At 39.8% G+C, this 15,798-nt stretch overlaps 1 protein-coding gene across 1 annotated transcript in view; it reads right to left on the bottom strand.

Moving 5' to 3' along the window:
• The window catches only part of PJA2 (praja ring finger ubiquitin ligase 2), a 32,261-nt gene extending 22,173 nt beyond the window's left edge, over nt 1-10,088 (bottom strand). Inside the window, 1 exon segment of the mRNA XM_031053096.1 lies at nt 10,045-10,088. The gene's annotated coding sequence lies outside the window, so the exon portion shown is untranslated.
• Nucleotides 10,089-15,798: the final 5,710 nt, after the last annotated feature.

The following is a 15,798-nucleotide window of genomic DNA, read 5'->3' as shown; positions in this document are numbered from 1 at the left end:
CAAGAAAACATGGGATAAGTGTACAAGGAAACTTGAAAAACAGTGGGGGAAAGCTGACAATATTGAAATGAAGAGAGATTTTACTACAGGAATAAAATCAGCTATTACCATAGAATAGTTTCATTTGGAAGGGAGCTCAAAGCTCATCTAGTTCCATGCCGTGGGCAGTGGGTGCCTTCCATTAGACCTGGTTGCTCAAAGCCCTGTCCAACCTGACCATGAACACTTCCAGAGATGTTAAGATGTGGGGTTTCATTCTCTAGTTATCTGCACCTTATTTAAAATTGGAAATACAGTGAAAAATGCATACAGGTTCACTTTCTGGGATTCAAAGAGTCCAAGTATGTTTTTTTGTTGGTGGTTTTTTGTTGTTTTTTTTTTTAAACTAGCCTCACTATTGAAGCTGTTAGTTTGCTAGGACTGACATACAGGAAACTTACTGTCAGTTTTCTAACCTAGCATAACCCACAAAAATAAAACTCAAGAAAAAAGAAAAGGAGTATTTTCTTGGGGCTGCACTCACAGAAATCATATGATCCCTTAAAGGCTTTAATGATGAAACAAGCAGAAGAAAGCTACCTACCATAAGCTAGAACTTCTAGTAGGAGCTAGTCTTAAGAGGTTCAGACACATAGTATCCTGTAAGATTTTGGTCATAATTGCCAATATGGCAATTCTGAAAAAATTTCCTAGCAATTCTGCACTTCAGTCAAATTTTCATGGAAAAAAAGCAAATACTTGCTGCCTCATCTTCCCCACAGGACGAAAATTAGGAAAAAATCCACAAACAAACAAATAAAAAACCAAACAAAAAAACCACACCCAAAGCGAATAAAAAACCAAACAAGCAAAAAACAAAAAACCACCAACAGCTAATACCCACAGCACCAACCTACTACACAAAACACACACACACACCAGAAAAAAAAAAAAATCCCCCTCCCCAAAAAAAAAAACCAAAACAACCAACACAGGAATATTAGTGATATAATGATGAGAGCCTAAGAAAAAAAAGGCAAGTTTCAGGAAAAGCAATGAGATATAATCACTTTCTCTTTCACTGTGACACAGAAAAATAGATATGGTTGGAGTAAACCAAGCAAAATTACACTCACAGTAAAACACCTGCCACAAGAGTCTAAAATATCAGTTGCATTCCCAGGTGAATTGACAGCAAAAGTAATGATACTTGTAGTCCTTAAAAATAAAAGGAAAATATTTGTAATTCAACTGCTTAAAATTGCAACATCTAAGCAAATTAAAACATAAACAGTCTTCTATCTAATGCTGTCAGCTTCACTTTTTATTATGTTTAGCCAAATCTAAGAAACCATTTGCTACAAAAATGTTGCACTATTATTCACCACATTATATCTATGGCTCTAAATCTCCCTTAAAAAATGAAATCCTAGTCATGCCTTCTCTTCAGTCTTCCCACACATGAAATCTCTCAAACCACATCCCAGTTCCATGAACACTGTATAAGTCCGAACACGCCCCTCACTAAATGCAATATGATGATATTGCTTATTTCTACAGATCTGGGATGCAACTCAGTTGAACATCTGCAGAAAAATATTAGGAGGTATCAGAGGCCTTTTTCTCATTTATGTATGTAGTTTGATTACATATCATCTTTTAAAGTATTTGTCCAAACCTGCCCATTCATATTAAATAACAGAACCTAAAATTGTCAATTTGATATTTACTGTACTACTTCTTCAGTCCTCTGAAAGTTGAAAACTCTACCATCTTTGCCAAAAAAGTCTGTGCAACTAATGCACAAAACAGGACTAACAATATTCTTAATTAGTCAGACAGTTAATATCCTTTTAAGTCAACCAGCAAGTCATTTTTATTCAAACAAGCTGTGATAATTCTTAAATTTTCACTGATTATAACATGGCTGGTTAGCAGAGTGCCAGAGGGAGCCGACAATAAGCAGCCACATCCAAACTTAGAGCAAAATCCAACACTTAGATTAGTAAATTGGCAGAGCAACCAAGGAAGCTGGCAGTACAAACAAACAAAGGTAAAAATGCAACATAACTGCCTAAATCTTAATTTTAGTTTGTCCACTAAAAGACCAGTATTGTTCAAAAACAGATGTCTGCTCCTGAGAGTCAAACTCTCTGAAAGCAAATGTTTTACTTTTTTAAAACTGATGTTCACAGCATTCAAAATCTTTAAAGCTGGTTGCAATGCACCGTATTTTTTTGTTCCATCTTGTATTAAACTGTTCTTAACACACATCATGCAGTTATTCTTCTGCCCTAGGGAAGATATATTAGATCAATATAGTGAAAGCTTTCATCATCTACTAAAAGTTGGTCTGTCACATTTGGTTTACAGGAGAAATTAACTTCTACCTAGGTACAAAATATCTCAAATTAAGAGGAGTCATGCATTAATTTACCTGCATGTCTAAAATGAGCCATTTAGTCATGTGAAAGCAGAGACCAATTTACAAAGAAACCCTTTAGGCAATCTAATTCCCAAGACACATAATATCCTCTTCTTAAGTCCTTCCAGGACAGCACAACCATAGAAGTGGGTATTGGTCTGTCTTCTTTCAGAAGCTCAGTTTAGTAGGCCTCTTCAAAACATACCCAATATGTGCTAACAAGACACAGTTCTGCAAAACTTACTAGTCTTACAAGATGCAATACACCAGTGACTAAATAACCAAGATATGGGAGCAGGCTAGTTACTCACTTCTCAGGCCAAAGATACTTATAAACACAGACGCTTCTATCCTTTCAAAAAGGTGATACAGTCACCTGAATTCTTCAAAGGATTGTTAGCAGCTGTCATAAAGCAGAAAAGCATTTTAGATTACCAGAGATGGATTAAGAAAACCAGGAGAAAGTATTTTCTAAAAATGCACAGTGCATAAACAGGTAGGTCTAGCCTTTCTCAGGCACTGCCTTTATCACTGATGCAGAGCAGTATGTGGTTTCCTTTTTACTTCTGCGAATGCTGAACTAAGGACCCCACTCCCTAAAGCCAATAAACTACAGTCTGTAACACAGAAAGCTCCAGAATCTAGCCCAAATCCATCTGACTTGCATAACCAACTTGGGGTTTTTTTGTAGAAGAGGACACCTCAGTTTTTTTCAGAAGTAACACAATGCTCAAGGTTAGCTGTAGAGGTATGCATACATGTGTTCACAACCCAGCACTCAAACATCCAGAAATTATCCATCCCCTTGAACACAATCTTACAGACAAACCTCAAAACCAGTCTAATTATAGAGCCAAATTTAAGACCACTGGAGTTCCCTGCTGAGCTGCATGCATAGTCCTCCAACAGGGTCCCAGTCCACACCTACTGAACCCTTGACACCTGCCTTCACTCTCTTCTCCATTACCTTTTGTTCTCCCATATCCTCTCAAATCCCACATGCTAGAAACAAGAGAAGCAGCTTTCAGGGTTCAAGGACTACATGACATATCTACAACAGTACTCAAACAAATCACCATCACCCATGCACATGCAAGGTGCTAGTTATGACTGTATATCTAACTCCTGACTGAGGCAATATCTACTACCATAGAGGTAGCCAGGCTGGACTTTGTGACTCCAAGAACTGCTCTGATATACCTGGATAGCACCACTTTATTAGAGCAGTCTAGTCCATAGAAGCAACAGTAAAAATTATATAAATTAATCATATCTTACCTAAACTGCTCTAAACATCTGAACAAGATCTGTCTTTTATTCCAAGAGCTGAAAAACTGAAAGCCTTCCCTTACCTACCTGACACTTTTTGTAGTTTAAGGCAGTGGCAACTGAGTTTTGTAAATTCCGCTAAAAAAAAAAAGTTCCCTAACCCTAGAAACATCACCCCCTAGGACTGTAATATGCATCACAAGGGGAAAAACAGATTATGAGTGTATGGCATGGAGCAGGGAGAAGAAGCCAGGAGGGAAAAGTCTCATGTGTTTTTAATCCCAAAGAGCTAAAGGAAGAGGAGCGTGTGTCATAATCTTCTGGTACAGAAGACATTAATTGGATTTTTTTTTTTTTAGGACATGCAAAATGAGCTTCAAGTATTTAAATACTGGGGTTTTTTTCCCCAGTCTTTTAGTAACCCATAAGTTTTTCCACACTGATTTTTCTCAGCATTTAAAAAAACTTGTGTGTACATTCTGGTCTCAATCTCACCAACACTTGACAAACAGAAAACCAAACCTACTTTAATGTACTCAACTGTTCTTTTTGCTTTTACTTCTATGAATTACAGAAATCATTTTCTTCCACAAGGCAAGGAACAGGATTTCACATTCAAAGTCTGAAACAGGAATGCACAATTACTGTTTTCTAGATTACCAACTTAAAAAATAATAAATCTGCATTTACTCCCAGAAGTATGTCATTTGGCTGAAACTTAAAACCAACTCACATTCAACACCCTCTTCAGTTAACAGAAGAAAGCCATTAAAAAATCCAAAAGGGAGAGGAATATTTTAATTATTTAAAACAACATATTACTGGCAATTTTCCTCTCTTACCAATATGGGCAAATTCATGCTGAAATTGTTTAAATGTTTTATTATGCTCACAAGCTTCAAACTACAGACTGGCAAATTACGACTGAAAACAATGAACATATTCATTTAGAATCTCCCTTCACTGTCTGGAGTTTATCTCAAAGCCATATGACATGGTCTAACCCCAGTAGGCAGCTAAGTGAACTACACATTCACCCTTGTCACCCAGTGAGACAAAGGAGTCAGTCAGAAGGGTAGAGGTGGGAAAACTCAAGGGCTGAGATAAAGACAGTGGCTTGTCAATCTCCTTTTTCCTCACCAGCTTTATTGTTGAGCATGATGCCATGGAATATCACTGTGGTCAGTTGGGATCAGTTGTCCTGGCTGTGTGCCCCCCCCCACTTCTGGGCAGACTGCTCACTGCTGGAGTGCGGTGAGAAGTACAAAAGACCTTGGCTCCGCATAAACACTGCTCAGCAAGAACTAAAACATCCCTGTGTTATTAACACTGCTCTCAGCAAGAAGGTCCAAAAAACAGCCCCACACCAACATCTATGAAGAAATGTAGCTCTATCCCACACAAGACCAGTACCACTAAAACATGAGAAAAATTTAACACTTTTCTGAAGGACTAGATTTATTAATACAAAGGTTCCTTCTTCAAAGTCTTTCTTTTAGCAATGACTTTAGGCTGTTAACTAGGATATTTGAGTGGTGATTATTTCCACAAGTATTATCAGCTCAGCTACATGTACACTAAAAATGGAATATGCTTCAGAGATTTATTTTTCAGGCACTAATTACTGTCTTTTCATTAACCTTTCAGGTCACTTTGCATTTTCCTTTCAGCTATAGATTCCACTAAGCTGATGTTTTTACATAGTATGGTTCCTCTTCTTTGCCTGAGGCTGAAGGTATCCTGTGGTTCATGTTCAATAAGCTGGCAGGCTGGCCTATCACTGAATTAGCTTTAAATGAAAATAAAACTGGTGGTTTTTACCACTCAGATAACAGAAACTGATTATTTTGTTAATGACTGAAACAGCAACTAGCTGAACTTTCAAACAGATTGACCAGTTTAGGGCTCTGGAATCTCAATAATGTAAAGCATTCTTTCAGCAAACAGGAATCAGATATTTCTTCCTCTGTGGGCCTAACTTTGGAAATACAGCATAGGCCATTAAAGATGTCCGATTATTTTTGCACATAAAGCAAATGCTTATCGTCCACTTTAATGACAAGAGTAATTCTGCATTTAAGAGTATTTAGAGAGCTAATGAAAATATTAATCACAGCAAATTCTTATTTTGTGAATTTCAAAACCACTGGCAGACTCTTCACTCTTAAGTCATGCCAAACTAAACTCATAATTTCAAAGTGTGCATGCACACTTAGTGTCAGCATGTTTATACTCACACTAACAGCTTGACCCTCTCCCACATTCCTTGCAGCCCTTTTCTAGGCAAAGTCTGCCTTACCTGCAGAAGCCTTCAGCTCCAACAGCAGGAAGAAATCAGAACCAGCTTGTGCTCCCTACAGCAGCATGGCTGGAAACCACAGCAGCAGTGCACATCATCATCTGGCAACAGGGGAGCAGAGGAAGGTTCTGCATTCCCAAGTCTGAAGGAGGGATTTAGTTCCAGAGCACCCTCCCATGGAATTTTTACTATGGGACAAATTCCCAGTCTCCATGAAATATCAAATCAGATCAAAGATTAGTAAGAAATTGTTCTTTGCAAGATCATTGCAAAAATATTCTGATACTGACTTGAGATTCTAAATATCAAGAGATTGAATGAACATAAGCAGGCTGAGAGCAGCTTCCTTCAACTTCAATAACAGTTTCCCTTTTGCCCTTCCCCAAAGGTTTGCAGTTTTCTATGCATTTTGTGTGGGACTGAGGTTCTGAAATATTACAATCCACAAATAGTTCAATTTCTACATTTATCAAAGCATTCCTCAATATGCAGGCTAAAAGAAGCAAGTCTGTATTTTTAGACATTGTCTACATACTCCTAATCTCAATTAGCGACCTCCTGCCATCAGCACATACAATTTGCAGCTCTACCCAAATTACAAAAAATTTTGCCAGACTTTATATGGAACAAGCGCTGGCACCATACAAACAACAGTGAAATCAAGTATATGCAGAAGTCTAAATGGTTGCTCTGAGTGAAACGCATCAGATACATTCACAGGGCAATTAGTATTCAGTAAAGTCACGAACTGAAGTAAAGACACAGAATTGCTTCAAGCCTAGAAATCCTTTGACAAGAGAAGCCCAGCAACCAATCCCATGTAGAGGTGTCTGAATGTGCAAGTTGCTACAAACCACCATCTTGATACAGATCCTTTTTAGGCTTAGACACCCTCCTAGAGTTCAAGATCCTACACAGTTCCTGTTCTTTCAGCCAGGCTCTTCCAATCAACATGGACACACAGAATTCCTTTACACACAGGTATCAGGCAAGGAGACAGGTTAGGCTGGCTTGTTCTGACACAACATCAGCTGTGGTTACAGTAGCTGGCTGTCAAGCTGTAAATCAAACTTTATGAACTTACCCAGCTTTACCAAATACCCTTCTTTGAGGGTCTAATTCTGTCTTAATTTTTTTTTAAAGCTCAGCAGAGAGTTGCACTAGCAGACATGGTAGGACCAGGCCAGATGCACGCAGCTTGAGGTAGTAATCCCTACACAAACTCTGGTGCCAAAGACCCTGAATCCACTTTTCACTGGGCACTGATCTGCAGCCATTCAGGTGCTGACTTTTCATTGTCTTCTGACAATCTAGATGCTCCAACATTATACTCAGCTTCTGTATTCTTCCTCATTTGTTTGCACTGACTTGCTTCAATTTTAGACCAGCTCTCTTTACCTTCTTATTCAAAACTGTAAATAGTTTCAATGCATCAGTTTCTTTCTTGACTTTGACTCAACCATGACTTTGGTAAGACATGCAGATCTCTCTTACCAACTGCTAGTTCTGGCTTACCACAATTATTGTTTTTCCAGTTTTTATCCCAACAAATAGCTCCAGCAGAAATTCCACATTAAAACTCAAGAGAGAGGGAAGATTAAGTAACTGAAGTACTAAAAGCTTTTAAAGATAAGGACAATGTATGAATTATCTACTCATTAAGAACAAGCCCCCATCCCTCCCTTAGAAAATTAGTATTTACAACTTCAACAATAAAAAGCCTAACTTTGGCAATAGTCCCTGTAGTAATGTGTTCTGTTAATACAGAACAGTATGACAGGGTGCTAGTCATCAGTTGAACCTTCATTACTCTTATTCCTCAACATCACAGGTTTTTGCATTCTAAATATGTGTACTAAACTAAGGGCATGGAAGTAGCATACCACACAGTATCCCCACACACACAACTCCAATTACCTGAGATGCCAAACTAATGTTACTTACACTGCATACTACAAGCCAGGGACCATCTGCCTTACAAATCTATTGTCCTCAGTACAATGGAATTCTGGGCTCTGCTGCTGTAGAGCACAGTAATACTTTCTGTTTTATTCAGGCCTTCCTAGGACAAGAAGAATCAAGACACAACTCAACAAGCACTATGGAACACAAGATTACAATGTAAAAATGGTAGCAATGTCAGTTTAATATTCTGTTACAAATAACCATAACAGTTTGCTGAATTAACCCAGTACAGAGAATCATAGAACTCGGGGTTGGAAAGGACCTTAAGATCATCTAGTTCCAACCTCCTGCCATGAGCACACCTTCCATTGGACAAGGTTGCTCCAAGTCCCATCCAACCTGGTCTTGAACACTGCCATGGGTGGACCATATCAGTATTTCATAACATCATTATCAGTATTTTTCCTTTGCTATGCTAAACTACTTCTGCAGAAATAAACATTTTCACGGGAGCAGCTAGCTTAACAAGGTGATAATTCACAAGTATGCCTTATTTTGATAGGGCTTTGATGTGTCAGGAACTACCTACATTGCACTGCAATTCATTGAGCTGGCAAAAGAATTAAGAAAACAGGCATTTTTCACAGAAGTTTCCTGATCCCACATTTTAATGCAACTTCAAAATGATTTGTTTAAACAACTTTCACCAGATATTTTCCTTTCTTTAATGGGTGAGAAAGAGCAATAAGCCTATTCTGTGTAGGTCTGACTACAAATAAACTTATTTTATCACATATCTTTGATTACACAGGTTTAAATATGCACACTTCTCCTAAATGAAATTTACCCCTAGGAAATACCTAATCTTCATGATTTGTGCATTAATAGAGAACAGTAACAGCCTGGCAGTAGTCTTTACTGCTACAGGCATTTGTTTTTTCTAGGTACAGTGTCACAGAATTTTAATCAAAAATCATTCCTCTAAATCATCTAACTGTGTCAACAGACAGGTGCAAAATAGGAGAAACACTGAAAAAATTAGTCTGAACATGTCAGAGTACAGAAAAAGGACCTAAACTCAGCCTGTAAGCTTTCAAACACATCCTATAACATACTCGACATCAGCCATAATGCAAACTTTAGACTTTCCTGCATCTTTGTGCACTATCCAGATTCACATGCTACATAACAAATACCTAATCTTCACAATGTCTTAATTCACCAGTAGTATTTGTCAGCATATCTGCAGCACACAGTATTCTGAGAGAACTCAGTTCCACCCCAGCCAGCATGGCAGAAGACAAGCAGCTTAATTGAACCTACTAAAGGCGCAAGAATGTATACACAAGCAACGCCCCCAAGAAGACCCTCACCCACCTGCAAAACCCATCCTGCAGAGTGTACCTACAGGTTAATGCATTTTTGCTCATGTGGAAATAAATAAACGCCTGTAGCTGACGGTACCTAACAAGTCTCTGGATTCTGAACCCAATACACATTCTCCTGTCCCAGAACTCGGGGGTGGTTCTGCTCACAGCCGACCAGACCAGTTCTCCTCCAGCAAACACGTGGAGTAAGCATATCATAACCAAGGTCCTGCAACGTAAATCGGCTAACTCCAGCCACAAGCCTGCTCACACCCATTTTACTTTGCCGAGAGCGCCAGCCTCACTGGCAGGACTGCTCTCGGGGCTTGCTGCACACCTCGGAGGTTCACACGCAGCACCGCCGACGAGCTGCAGCATGGCGCCGCAGCCTCCTATCACGCCAGGACACCGAGTCACCATCACACTCTTATGGGGCAAAAACTACGCAAACCAAACACAGTGACCCGAACGGCCTGCCCATGGCCACCAGCGGCCGCGGGCCCTCTTGCACACTCGTACTCCGGGCCACCTCGGCGAACAGCGTTACACTGGGCTTCCTTCTCCGCCTCTCCCTCCGCAGCACCACCAAGGCCGCCCCGGGCCGGACAGGGCCGCGCCCCGCCAGCCTGTCCCGCAGCTAAACACGTACGTGACGGGCCCCTGCCTGGCTTCACTGCTGCCCTCCCTTTTCCCCTCCCCATCCGCAGGCTGCAGGCAATGCCCCAGGCTTCAGACAGGGCTAGCCGCACAGCCTCTGAGACTAGCAGGAACACGATGACACCAGCAGAAGCTGCACTCACCCGTCCCAAGCCCGGCTCGTGCACCACCCCGCAGACGCCTCTGACCAGCCATCCCGCGAGCGCCACTACAGCCAATCATGCCACAGTACAGCGGCCACCGCCGGCCAATATTTAGCCAGAGTTCAGGAGCAGAGACCAATCACGACCGGGGGAGCTGGCCCAGCTGCTCGCGGAGGGGCGGGGCTTCGCTGTGGCTCTGCCGCCCCTTCCCCACCCTCGGACCTGCTTAGATGTAGGGCTGTGCAGCTCCGCTGCCCTCCGGCGTGCCCGCAGGGGTGTGCTTCTGCTAGGGACCCGTGCTTCTGGCCTTTGATTGGTGTCGAAATGAAAAAATTACTGTTGGCATTTTACTCGGTTGTTTAATCATGCAGAGCAAGCTCACCTCTGGTCCAGCCACTGTTAAGTGAATTTATAAGGAGATTTTACTATTCTTTAGTAAAATTTACTCGCTAAATAAAAAGATTTTATAACTTAAATTCTTGCAAGGTCTCTGATTAATTTAATTCATTCAGCAATGATATGTTGAATCAAAGTTTAGATCCTAGAGAACAGGTCTGTATACAAACAGACAAACAAATGAAAAACCACCCCAACCATCAAAAAAAAAAAAAACAACAAACCAAATCAAAAACCCCACCCCAAAAAAAACCCCAAAACCCAAAACTTCCATGAAATTCTGCAGAAGCCTACTACACAAACAGGTACAGTACTAGTTATAGCTACAGATCTGAGACTCTCTTAATCAATTGACAAACATAACTCCTTTATACTCATTCACCCAGCACTCACTAACAATAACATTTGAAAGGATTTAGTTCAGAAAGCATTGTCAGGAAAGCAATCAAGCAGATTCATGAAGGCCTATGCACGACCAAGCCAAAGGCTGATAACTCACTAGATTTCTGTATTTCTTACACTTGTTATTGTGGAAATCTCTCCTGGACCTCCTTTCTAAATTACAGAATGTTTAAACAGAAGGAGCCAACTTCCCCCGTCCTAGGGAAAAAAAAGAAAAAAAAAAAAAAAGAACAAAATGTTAAAAGGTAACTAAGTCCTTTTACACTTACTTTTTATCTACTGTAGCAGGTACAGTGTTGCTTTGAACTTGCTACATCATAGACATGGAACACACCTTAAAGCCAGGCATGAAAGGTCCAGCAAAAGGGTGGAATAAAAGCTCATAACTGGGCAAGACTGATCCCCACTACCAAATTTCTCAGGTGTGTCAGTTTGATATGATAACACAGTAAACTGGTGATGCTGCATCCTGTAAGCACACCAGGAGGAATGATTACTGTCACAATGATTAATCAGGTTTTTCAAATAAAAAAAAAATGAAGTGATACTGGGATTGTTTTTTTAATATATAGCAGAATTCTTTAGTTGCTAGTTTCAAGAGTCTGTACTTTTGGCCACTTATGGTAAGCCAAGCAGCTTAATTGAAATGGCATATCATTGTCCTAAAATGGTTAATTTTTCTCTTCAGAATTACATAATTACAGAAATACTCTTCAGTATTACAAAAAAATGCTGATAACAAAACACAGAGTAGCCAAAGTAGTCCTGTCAGTGTTCTCCGGAGCTGACCAAAGTGCAATGTGTGTCTATGCATGTGTTCAAATTTTGTCACTGTCATGGGTTCAGCCGTGGCAGTCATTTTTCTCCTTCTTGTAGCTGGTGCAGTGCTGTGTTTTGACTTCTGGGCTGGGAACAGTTGCTTGATAGTGAGCATGTTTTGAGGGTGTTTTTGTTCAAGGCCTTTGTTTTTGTTCAAGTGCCTTTTGTTCAGGGCACATGCTCCAGCCAGGTGGAGGAGGGGAGGCCGGGAGAAAGGAAAGACAGGACACCTGACCCAGGCTAGCCAATGAGGTATTCCATACCATAGCACGTGATGTCCAGGATGCAACTGGGAGAGAGGGCTGGAGGGGTAGAGCTCTGGAGGAAAATGGAGGAGGGAGCACGCGGTGCTCGGCCGGGCAGGGTGAAGTGAGTTATGAGTTGGTGGCTGGTGGGGTGTTGTATTCTTTTCGCTTGTTATTGGCTGTATCATTATTATTGTGTTATGCCTTAGCTATTAAACCGTTCTTGTCTCAATCCATGGGGGCTGCATTCCTTGGATTCTCCTTCCTAACTCTCCAGGAGTTGGGGGACTTGGTTTAAACCACGACAGTCACAAAGTCCAATTTATCAGTGCTGTGAGCATGAACCTCCTCTGGTGTTTAGGTGGCAGAGTGAAGGAATTCAACCGGCTGAGTCCAAGATAGACTCCTTCACCAGTGCATTAGAGAAAGCTGGAAGCCAGGATTTTCCCCTCCTTTATCCCAGGGAGGGATTCCCAACTGTGGCTTTACCACTGGCACCACAGCAGTATTTTGACTGGCCCTGACCTGGCCTTGTCAGAGCATCACTGGAAGGTGTCTGACTGCGATTGTCACCTCTGGTCCTGATCCTGACCTCTGCAATGTTACCAGCAAGACCACTGCACCCATCTGTCTTGCTGTCACTCTCGGCTCTCAGCTCACTTTCCTTTGCAGAGCAGCCAGGTCTTCCTGTACTCTGGTGCAATTTTTGTACCCTGCTTTGGCAAAAAGAAACAAGTTTGGAGTTTAAGGCTGGCAAGTGTTTCTTGAGAGAGAGATCCCAAAGTAACAAGTTTAATGTTTCAGAAACCAGATAAATTAAGAGGTCTGCTGTGTTACAATTCTTGCTATTAATGATTAAATCAAAAAATAAATCGTGGCCTAGTCAAGGAGAAAGAGCCGAAGTTCTAGAAACTTCTCAAAAGCTCAATAAAAGTGTCTTCTGAATTTGCACAGTGCAACGATTTCTGCTGGTCTGAGAAGACAAAGATTACCTTCCCCAAGCTCAGAGAAGATAAAGATTACCTTTCTTGAGCAGTTGTAATGGGAAATGGGCCTGTATCTCAGGATCTCCAGCCAACAGTCTGACATTTTAACTTAAACTGTCATGGAAGAGGAATTTATTTATTAGCAACCTGGCAAATGTATTTATAAGTTTTGTACCAAATTCTGCTTTCAGGTGCAAAGATGCAGGCTCAAGAATAGACAAGGTGGAGACATTTTTACTTCTAACTGCATTTCTGGCAAAAACAGTATGATCCTGGAAGCTGTACTGGTGCAATTGGCAATAAAATTTGGGCTACTGTATTTTTTTTTCCAAATGATTCATTCAGCCTCATTGTTGACACCCTTGAATACACAACTGCTCAAGACACTCCTTTCCTCTTCTTGAAATTATGAAATATATGGTCTGAGAGAAGGCAGATGTAATCCGTTAAGACTGAATGGGAACCTTCACCCATTCAGCCATAGCTACTATGGGTGAAGATTTTATTCTAAAATTGAAAAAAATCTATGTGAGTTGTATAGCTGCTGTAATCATGTCTTCCAAACTCTTGTATGTAATAGTAGCTCAGAAACTACTAAAAAAAAAAAATCCCTATGCTTTTGAAAACTGCTTGCTTTTCAAGAAGATGTATATATTTGTGTCAATAGAGGATTGATTTTTTTTTTTTTTTTTTCTTGGTATAGTGAAAGTGGCTTTTTCCTCTCTTCAGCTACTGAAGTTAAAGAATCTCTAGCCCTGGATGCTACTCTGTAGGGTTTTGAATCTACTTTTCATTACTTCAGCATCTGTTTCCTTACTGCATCTGGGTATTCTAACAAATGTTTTAAGTATGTCCACAGTCACACATACGAAAATAAGTCCTGGCTTAGCAACTTACTTAGCAACTTAGATACTTACACTGATGGCGATCTTACCTATGGACATTGTAGTTAAGATTTTCAAACAGGCTTAGGATAGACTCGTCAGTTCCTTCCCCACCAAAATAGGTAGCTTACATTTAATAGGTTCTGATCTCTCATACCTTTCAGTGTGCAGTTTTTCTCAGGCTGGAAACTGAAACTTAACAAGTTTTTCTATGCAGGTAGTGTTATAGTGAGCCTTCATTTGGATGGCTAGGAGGAACTTAGATGTCTCCATATAGATACCCATCCTGTAATTATGTACCCTCTGCTTGTACCACCATAGAGAACTAGGAAAACTGCCTAACACTGATAATGTTGCCGAGCAAAAAAAATACCACAGGTCCTCTTAACACTGCATAGCAGATATATATATACACATATATATACTCTGAAGTTAGAGACAAAGTCTACATTTGGTTTGGAAACAGAAATCTTTGTCCCTCTAATTAAAACAAGCCTAAGAAACATAAATATTGTTGTAACGAAAACTAATTTATGAAAAGCGTAAAATCTGAGAGTTCTCAGATACAGCTTCATGGAAAACTTAACTGATCCAAAAATTGATGCTGCCTACCTATTAGAAGGTTAAACTATTCAAATTTCTTGGTAAAATACGTCATACATGCAGTTTGGTTTCCTAATTAGTCCAATCATTTGTCTGTCTACCTCAGAATTTTTGCACAGGTAGTAAGACAGAATTCACTGTGAAAACAGCAGCAGAGTCCACCTCATGTGGAATAACTCCCATGTTTGTTCAAGCATCAGTTCTTTCACCCTCAGAAGAACAGATCCATCACTTCTTCTCTTCTTAGAAAAACTGATTTTAAAATTATACAAACAATGTAATTAACAGAAGAGTAAAAAATACAGACTGGAAACTTTCCAAATTAAACAGGGTGGCATAATTCACTTGCTAGAGATTGATTTTTCACAAACCAGAATCTATCTAGGAGTTATTATATGAATTATCCTGTTACTTATCTTCATTCTTTTTCAGTAACAGCACCTGTAAAATTTTATTGATGTATCTAGCAAGCCAGATGGCAATTTTGTTAAATCTTGGAGAAAAAAATGTGATGGATTTTTATACAGTCATGTATGACAACTTGAAAATATTAAACTGAATATACATATCGACCTAGTTACAATCAAGCCACCTTGTTATGTCTGTTGATAATCAGCTATCAGTTACTTGCTAGATACTTCCCTGTCCTCCAGAAACTGCTGGCTGTGTTCATACCTTTTATATGTAAAATGTCAGTAGATCATTGGCAGAATCTGAAAGTTCTGCCCAACTTCTGCAATTCTCTCACACCATGCTGTGGAAGCCAAGTTAATTTTGTTTATTCTATTACATGGCTCAAGCTAAGTTGCTTCCTGTCAAAGAAAATGGAATACAGTATGAAATTTATTTATTTATTGAGCTCCTAATCTTCCCTGGCCAGTCAGATTGCTTATTCAAACTAAGCCAGTGAATAAGGTTACAAACCAGTTATCCCACATAAAACAATTGCTGTAACATGTAAATACTCAAGTACATGCAAATATGTTCAACTTTCTTTATCTTTTTTTTTACTGTGTCTGTACACTTTCAAATAAAATGTATTGATTTTCCCAATTACAGTACTTTACTATAGCAGCCAGAAAATAAAGAGTGAAAGGATATTTTCCCTGCAGCAATATCTCATCTAATTTCAAAAAAGAAGTCTTCTAACAACCATTCTACCATTTTAAGCATATAAGTTCAGATATTTTCCACCCATCATGTATTTAGGAATGGAAAAGGTACCAGTCAGCTCTGACTAAGAAATTGTATCACAGGACAGATTTGAAGAGACAGCATTCAGTCCTGTGTGCCCCAGAGATAACATTAAGGGATGAGATCCAATACTACTGATCATATGTAAATCAGAATAGGAAATAAATATGATGGTACTAGTTTGGCTATCTGTCTTCAGAAAAAGGCTTGAGTGAGAAACTAACC

This window comes from Melopsittacus undulatus, chromosome Z (assembly GCF_012275295.1).
Source record: "Melopsittacus undulatus isolate bMelUnd1 chromosome Z, bMelUnd1.mat.Z, whole genome shotgun sequence".
Taxonomy (NCBI): Eukaryota; Metazoa; Chordata; class Aves; order Psittaciformes; family Psittaculidae; genus Melopsittacus; species Melopsittacus undulatus.
This window is presented reverse-complemented; position numbering and strand designations above follow the sequence as displayed.